Genomic DNA, 9,358 nt, shown 5'->3' with positions numbered 1-9,358 from the left:
TCAGATGACTCCACTGAGCAGCCAAGATGGAGAATGAATGGTCTGGGGCACCTTGTTTCCTTTCTCCATTTCTCTTACTAATCATCTCCTGCCATCCCAGAGGCTATTGTCAAAGTGCCATCCCTGACCCCCACCTATGTCTGAGTTAGACCTCATGTTATTCCTTTCACAAAACCAGGGTCTGTACTTTCAGAGCACACACCTCAGTTTTCAATTGTATATTCATTAGTGTGATATTTGATTACTGTCACCATGACTGTGGTGGCCAGCCTCCAAGACGGCCCCCAATACTCTCAACTTCCTGGTATTCATACCTTGTGGGGTCTATTCCCACAGGGTACCAGGATTGGATTCTGTGACCAATAGCATATGGCAGAAGTGAGGGTAGGCCACCTTCAAGATTAGGTTTTAAAAGACTAAGGCTTCCCTCTTGGGGATTCTCTTTCTCTTGGGTCACTTACTTTGGGGGGTGCCAGCCACCCTGTCAAAAGGACCCTCCAGACAGCCTATGGAGAGACCCATGTATTGAGGACTAGGGCCTCTGACCAACAACCAGCAAAAAGTTGAGGCCTGGTGCTTCCTTGGTGGTGCAGTGGTTAAGAATCTGCCTGCCAATGCAGGGGACATAGGTTCGAGCCCTCGTCTGGGAAGATCCCACATGCTACGGAGTAGCTAAGCCCATGCACCACAGCTACTGAGCCTGCGCTCTAGAGCCCGCAAGCCACAGCTACTGAAGCCCGTGTGCCACAGCTACTGAAGCCTACATGCCTAGAGCCGGGGCTCTGCAACAAGAGAAGCCACTGCAATGAGAAGCCCACGCACCACAACCAAGAGTAGCCCCCGCTCACCGCAACTAGAGAAAGCCAATGCATAGCAACGAAGATCCAGCGCAGACAAAAATTTAAAAATAAATAAATAAATTTGTAAAAAAAAGTTGAGGCCTGCCAAGAGCCACATGAGTGAGCTGCAGATTCTGCAGCTTTCAGATAATTGCTGTCCCAGACAACAGCTTGACAACAACCTCATGACAGACTGAGCCAGAACCACTCAGCAGGGGACTTCCCTGGTGGTCCAGTGGTTAAGAATCCACCTTCCAATGAAGGGGACAAGGGTTCAATCCCTGGACGGGGAACTAAGATCCCACATGCCACGGGGCAACTAAGCCCACATGCCACAACTACTGAGCCCACACGCTCCAGAGCTTGCGCGCCACAATTGGAGAGAAGCCCGCATGCCACAAGTAGAGAGAAGCCTGCACACTGCAACAAAGAGCCCATGTGTAGCAACAAAAAGATCCCACATGCCGCAACTAAGACCTGATGCAGCCAAAAATAAAATAAATAAATATTAAAAGAAGAAAAAGAACCACTCAGCAGAGCTGCTCTTATATCCCCAACCTTCAGAAAATGTGAGATAATAAATGTTTATTGCTTTGAACTGGTAAGTTTTGGGGTGATTTGTTACACAGCAGTAAATTACTAACACATTCTGATAGTTCTGTGAGCATGGAGACCATGGCTGTGACTACTCATCACTCTATTTCACCACTCTATCTCCAGAGTCTGTAGGAAGGCTCAACAAATATTTTTTGGAATTTTTCAATCAACAAATGCTTCTTGAGCACCTACTCTGGGCAGGTGCTGGTCTAGGCAAAGGAGATACAGTGGAGAAGGAGACAGTGTCCTGTCCTCAGGGAATTTACATTCCAGGGGGATTTGATGAATAGGAAGGGGAAACAGTTGGAGCAAGGGTGGGGAAGTTTGGAACACAGAGATGTGTGGTGGGGTAGAGGGAATTCAGTCATGAGCAAAGGGGTTTGGGGCTTCTCAGGCCCATGGATGGGCCTCAGGGAGGCCATGAACCCATTAGTCTTGTGTGTAAAATGCTGTGCAGATGTGCCTTGGAAGATGGAGGGATTCTACATGGCATAAAATTCTCGAAAGGAAGGCTAATAACAACTGGCCTAGATGAATGTTACAGATGAGTGCTGTGGACTGAATGTTTGTGTCTCCCCCACCCTTCCAAATCCCTATGTTGAAGTCCTAACCCCCAAGGTGATGGTATTTGATGATGGGGCCATTGGGAGGTGATTAGATCACTAGGGTGGAGCCCTCATGATTGGGATTAGTGCCCTTATAAAGAGATAGGAGAGAGCCTGCTTCCTCTCTCTGCTCTCTGCCATGTGAGGACACAATGAAAAGGTAGCCATCCACAAACTAGCAAGCAGTCCCTCATCAGACACCAGATCTGCCAGCACCTTGATCTTAGACTTTCCAGCCTCCAGAACTATGAGAACTAAACGTCTGTTGTTTAAGCCACCCAGTCAGTGGTAATTGGTTACAGCAGCCAAAACTAAGACAGTGAGGCAGGTGGTGACCTTCCAGTGCAGCCAGTTCCTATTCTTTTTTTTTTTTTTTTTTTTTTTTTTGCGGTACGGGCCTCTCACTGCTGTGGCCTCTCCCGCTGCGGAGCACAGGCTCCAGACACGCAGGCTCAGCGGCCATGGCTCACGGGCCCAGCCACTCCGCACATGTGGGATCCTCCCAGACCGGGGCACAGCAGGCAGACTCAACCACTGCGCCACCAGGGAAGCCCCCAGTTCCTATTCTTGTTGTGGGCAGAAGAACAGAATGGGGAGAAAACTGGACTTTAAATATTTGCTCTGACATTCACCATCTGTAGACTCTGGACAAGTTATCATTTAAAGCCTCGGTTTCTGCACCTGTAAGCTAAGTATGAGAGCAATGGCTTCATAGGGTTCTTATGAAAATGAAATAGGATGTGTATGTAAAGTCAGAGCCCAGAGCCTGCTGTCCAGCAAATGCTTTCTGACAGCTGTTAAGTTCCTTAATGGGGTGAAAGAGATTTGGGTTCTGATACCTTTTCTCTCAATATTTTTAAATGAAAAATTTTCAAATATATCTTCTTTATCCATTCATCTGTCGATGGACATTTAGGTTGTTTCCATGTCCTGGCTATTGTAAATAGTGCTGCAATGAATATTAATCAGCCATAAAAAGAAATGAAATTGGGTCATTTGTAGAGACGTGGATGGACTTAGAGTCTGTCATATAGGGTGAAGTAAGTCAGAAAGAGAAAAAAAAATACCGTATATTAATGCATATATGTGGAATCTAGAAAAATGGTACAGATGAACCTATCTGCAGGGCAGGAATACAAAGGCAGACATAGAGAATGGACGTGTGGACCCGGGGGGTAGAGGAGGGTGGGATGAACTGGGAAATTAGGATTGACATAAATACACTACCATGTGTAAAATAGATAGCTAGTGGGAACCTGCTGTATAGCACAGGGAACTCAGCTCAGTGCTCTGTGATGACCTAGATGGGGGGGATGGGGGGGATGGGGGGTGAGGTCCAAGAGGGAGGGCGTGTGGGTATGTGTATGGCTGACTCACTTCGCTGTGTGGCAGAAACTAACACAATATTGTAAAGCAATTATACTCCAATAAAAAAAATTCAAATATAATGAAATGTTGTAAAGGCTTTGCAGTGAACATGAATATACCCACCACCTAGGTTCTACCATTAAAGTTTTGCTATATTTGCTTTATCACATATCTGTCCTCCGCTGTCTAGCAGACAGTGTTGTTGCCAGACTGATGTTCTCAGACTGTAAGTTAACTTTGTTAAAAATCCTTACTCCTTAAAACTCAATGGAACCCTGCCACTGGATAATTCAAATGAGTCCCCTGCTCTTTTTCCTTTTCAAAGAAAAGCACATTGTGAAATTTATCAGTATCAATTACTATTTGTATATGCTCTAATCCTTTAGGTATTGAACGGGTTTCCTTTCTGCTGGGTTCAATTTCATGACAATAAATGGTACCCAGGGGCATGATGATTGCACTGGTGGTTTGATCCGAATTTCTGATGCTTGGCAAAATTCACCCCAAAGCAGACAATTGGTGTTAGAGCCCTTGAAGGACCCAACCTGAGCCAGGATCGGTGAGGTGTCCAGGACAGAGAAGCAGAGATGAGCTTCTAATTTCTAGTTCTCAAGGATCTGGTGTTATCACCTTCAGAAAAACACATCATGCACTGAAAGGGTGTTACAATTACCAGCCCTGCTGGGGAGATGATGCTGAACTGTCTACACAACATCAAAAAGCTTGTTTTCTTCAATGATAATTAGAGCATCTCCGTAGGAGAGCTAGTTCATAAAGACGCTCCCTATGACATTGCTCCCTGCACACAAACAAGCCAGATGGGAAACTGCGACCAGGAGGGCAGAGGCCGCCACTAATTAGTCGTGACATCAGCATTTAGACTTTGCTGGCCAGTTACGTCGGGAGAAGTGAATAAAGCTAATGAAACGTTCTTTTCATCTGCGCCAGGAGCTGCAGTGTCTCCATAGGTGAGTGGGCTTGGCCCAGAAACCCCCTCTGCTGGAGATCTTTGGGGGAATGTGTGACCTTATTGCTAGAATTTGTTGGACAGAGAAAAAAAGTACCTAACTAAATCAAACAGTTAAATGGATAAACTTGGTTCCATGTGTCAGAGGAGACATAATTTTAGCATGGAAAGAATTTGCTTCCCAGGCTGACTCCAAGATGAGCAGAAGGACTTCCACATCCGAGAACAGGCTGGGGTCCTGTTTGGTAACATGGTCCTCCTTCCACTGCAGGGGGCTGGAGGCTTGCCCCCCTGCCAGCCCCCAGAGGACCACTTTGAGACCTGGGACAGTGTAGGGGTCATGGGTTCCAGAAACACATGGCTGGGTTTTGGTTCCCAGCTCTGCCACTTATGAGCTGTGTGATCTTGGGCAAGTTCCTTAATGTTTCTGTGCTTTCATTTCCTTTTCTGTAAAATTGGGATAATAAATAAAAGTACTTACTTTAGTAGGGTTGTTTCCAGCATTCAGTGAGCTCAGGCACATGAAGCGGTTAGAAGAGTGACGGGCCATTTAGCTGATGTCCCCCTGCCTTGGCTCCCCGCTCCCCTACTGACCAGAGGGCACGTTCTTTTTTCCTTTTGAGGCTGAGTTGCAAAAACACCGACTGCTGCTCTGCTAGTCGTTGCACTTGTCTTCCCTCTGCCCTTCCCCAACGCCGTGCCCATCCTCATTGCCTGCTGTAATGACCACCAATGACGTTATCCTGGGGATTCAGGAATATAAATCTATTTTAATTTTATTTATTATTATTTTTAAAATTTATTTATTTTATTGGTTTATTTTTGGCTGCATTGGGTCTTTGTTGCTGAGCACGGGCCGTCTCTAGTTGCAGTGAGAGGGGGCTACTCTTCGTTGCTGTGTGCAGGCTTCTCATTGCAGTGGTTTCTCTCGTTGCAGAGCATGGGCTCTAGGCACGTGGGCTTCAGTAGTTGTGGCTCAAGGGCTCTAGAGCACAGGCTCAGTAGTTGTGGCGCGCGGGCTTAGTTGCTCCACGGCATGTGAGATCTTCCCTGACCAGGGATTGGACCCGTGTCCCCTGCATTGGCAGGCGGATTCTTAACCACTGCACTACCAGGGAAGCCCCTATAAATCTATTTTTAAGCAGCCAATCTAGGAGGCTCAGCACAGGAGGGGTTGGGGTGGTGTGAGCCCTTTGTGATGCACTACTGGGCTCTATGCTGGGGTCGGGGTGGGGAGTCAAACTGTGAAGTTTGACGATGATTAGCATCGTTACTCTCTACAGGCACACATTCTGCATCTAATAGGCTAACACATTAAAGAATAAGCTCATTTCATCTTTATGGGGAAGGTACTATATTGTACCCATTTTAAAGATAAAGAAACTGAGTTCCTCAAACAGGACCTTACCTGTCCAAGGCCACAGAGAGTGAGTGGCAGAGCCAGGACTCAAGCCCAGATGCACTGACTCTGTCCCATTAACACGTTTTCCTCCCTGGCCTGGAAAGACATACTGGAGGCAGGGAGATGGGCTGGGAGGCTGCGGCAATGGTTCAGTGACCTGGTTGGAAGCCGTGGCTATGGGGATGCCATTCACTGAATGCCCACTGTGTGCCTGCCACGAGCTTGACATGCATTGTTTCACTTAATCCTCACCCACATACCATTGTTATCCTACAGATAAGGATGTGAAGGTTTGCAGGGGCTTAAAACACCCAAAGTTGGGCAACCACTAGTGGCCCAGATGGGATTTGGGTCCAGGGTCTGCCTTCGGGGCTGTCAACCACTGTGCCGAGGATCTGGGGCGGGGCACTGGGGTGTTGGAAGTCATGAGAGATTGGACACAGGGCAGATGGAGAGGGAGAAGCTGGGTTCCTGATTCACGGCAGAGGGTTTGCGGGGCGGGGGGGTGTTGGCGCTTGTCAAGACAGGGAACAACAGAAGAGAAAGTGGTTTCAGAAAGGAGATGGATTCAGTTCTGGAGATGGCGTGCCTGAGCCCTCTCTGGGTCTCTGTTATGCTGTCCGGTTGGCATTTGGAGGATGTGACTCATGGGCTTAGAAGTCATCTCATCTTAGAAATGGCTTATGTGGGAATTGTCATCACAAAGGTGGCAATTGATGCTATTGGTGCTTATGCTTCCCAAGGACAGAAGGGAGCAGAGAGGGCTGCCCGGGATGCAGGAAACAGCAATATTTAAATTGTCTCACTGCTCTCCATTCAGCGGCCAACAGGAGGCCGTCCTGTCCCCAGGGGCTCATGATCTTTTCTGACAAACAAGGGAGACCAGCAAGGTGCAGGTCTACATGGTAAGTACCGTACAATGTCATTTACATGGCTTTTCAGTTAATCGGTGACAGCGAAAGTAGGTGGTTTAGGGCTACAATGTTCCAGTTTGGTAGTTTCCACAAAAAGCAAATCCAGTCTTTCGAAGACATTCTATAAGAGATGAAATGGATGAATTTCTCCATGAAATCTTGAAAGAACATCTTCAGTGCCCAAGGGGAGACTCTGATAGGCCTGGGAGTAAGCCACACCCTGAATGTGCTCTCCTTCAATGTCTAAAATACATCTCATAGGATCTACCCAGGGCAGAGATTCTGTGAAAGCCAGATGGTCACCAGTCTATACAGACAGTGGTCTTTGCCTGACAAGACAGAGAGGTGAACTGAGCATAAATCCAGAAAGTCTCACCTCTTCACAATGAAGCACAAGCACAGAGCACCTCTGAGAAACGCATTCTCGGGACACAGAATATGCCTGTCAATCAATCAACCAACCTGTCAATCAACCAACCAACCAACCAACCAACCAACCCCAAGGCTCCTCCACTCTTAGGGTCAACACCCTCTCCATCCTCCTCCCTCCTGTCTCACGGCCAAGGCTGTGCTCCTCTTCCAATGAGTATCCCTGTTCCATCAGTAATTTCCTTTCCCATGTCCATTTTTATCCTCCTTCTCTTGATTGCTGCTTCCTCTGTTAACATGCTCGACTCATACTTTCTCCACTTTGCTCTCTGTCTACTCCCCTCCCGAGGTCCCTGGAAAAACTGGTCTTTGTGGATTCCCTTTTCTTTCTCACTATTCATTTCTTCAGTAACTTGTGGTGTGGCATCCATGTACTCAGTGAGGTGAGCATTCATAGTCACCAACGGTCCTTATCCTCCCTGTATTTTTTGTGATCAGCGACGGCTGTTGGGTTGTATTGTTGGCATTTCTGGTTCAGGCCAAGGGGACCTATGGAGAATCTGTTGAGGGTCTCCAGGAGATACTTTCCTCTCAAGATAGAAAAAAGCAACTCTATAGGTAAAGACCCCCCCCCCAGCCCCGTCTTCCTGTCTTTGAACACAGTTCTATAAGGATGTGATGCTTGGAGCTGGGCAGCCACCTTGTCAATAGGAGTCACGATGGCGTCCTTGACATACAGACCTGACATGTTGAGCTGGTGGAACATCTCAAAACCACCGACTTCAGTTCCCTTTTAATGCTGAATAGTATCCCATCATAGGAATGTACCACATTTTACTCATTCATTCAGTTATTGATGGACATTTGGGTTGTTTCTAGTTTGGGGTTATTATTACAAATAAGCTGCTATGGACAAATTTTTGGTGGAAATAGCCTACATTTTGCCTGGGTCAATACCTAGGAGTGGAACTGCTGGGTCAAATGGTGGACTTTCACTTTTAAGAAACTGTCAAACTCTTTTCTAACATGGTTGTATCATTTAATATTCTATTCTTGCCAAGAATGTATATGAGTTAGTGGACAGGAAAAAGGCTGGTTTTTCTTTACTCACCATTCACAGAATACTTCACTTCTGGTATTTAGGCTCACCATACGTGTGGGTTTCTTTTCCCCACACCAAGCAATTCTGCAACACGGGCTGGGTGTACTATAATGTACCTCAACTCTGAGATCATCTACCTAGAGATCACATCAGATCCCAAAGGTTAAGGGTTCAGTCCCACAAGACTGCCCCATGCCCCACTTTAGATGCAAGTCCAGGTTGTCAGGTGTGCTTTTGACTCCTCAGCTCTAAAGTGGAGGTTCCCACAATGCCCTTGTAGGGTTAAATGAATTTGCTAGAGAGCTCACAGAACTCAGGGAAACGTTTTACTTACTAGATCATCGCTTTATTACAAAAGGATATAACTCAGGAACAGCCAGATGAAGAGATGCATAGGGCAATCTACAGCTATACTACCCTGAACCCGCCTAATCTCATCTGATCTTGGAATTTACAAAAGGTCAGGCTGGTTAGTACTTGGATGAGAGATGCACAGAGCATGGTGTGTGGGCAGGGGCAGAGCGTCCATGCTCTCCCCAGATGTGCCACTTGCAGCACCATCACCCTGGAAGCTCCAAGAATCCCATCCTTTGGGTTTTTATGGAAACTTTGTTACCTGGCACGATTGCTTAAATCATCATTTGCTGGTGAATAATTCAATCTCCAGCCTCTTGGCCTTCCCCTGAGGATGGGCAATGGGCCTGAAAATTCCAACCCTCTAATCTGGTTCCATTAACATAAATTCAGGTGTGGTAGAAAGGGGTTTCTTAGGAATAACAAAAGGCATCCTCATGTCTCTAGCGTTTAGGAAATTCCAAGGGTTTTAAGAAATCTGCCAGGGACAGGGATGAGACCAAATACATATTTCTTATTATGAATCGCAATATCACAGAGTTGTACAAAATTCTAACATTTGGTATTAATCTTTTCCATTTTAGCCATTTTGGTGAGTCACAGATGGCATCTCATTGTAGTTTTAATTTGCACTTGCATGTTGGCTGTGATGATGAGCATTTTTCATGTGTTTGTTGGCCATTCATATATTTTCTTTTGTTAAGTGTCTGTTCAAATATTTTCCCCATCTTTTTTATTAGCCTGTTAAAAATTGAGTTGTAAGAGTTCTTTACATACTCTGGATACAAGCCTTTTATGTGATAAATGTGTTGTTGTAAATACATCCTTCCCGCCTGTGGTG

The sequence above is a fragment of the Mesoplodon densirostris genome, chromosome 16, assembly GCF_025265405.1.
Source record: "Mesoplodon densirostris isolate mMesDen1 chromosome 16, mMesDen1 primary haplotype, whole genome shotgun sequence".
Lineage (NCBI taxonomy): Eukaryota > Metazoa > Chordata > Mammalia > Artiodactyla > Ziphiidae > Mesoplodon > Mesoplodon densirostris.
Note: the sequence above shows the minus strand (reverse complement) of the source record.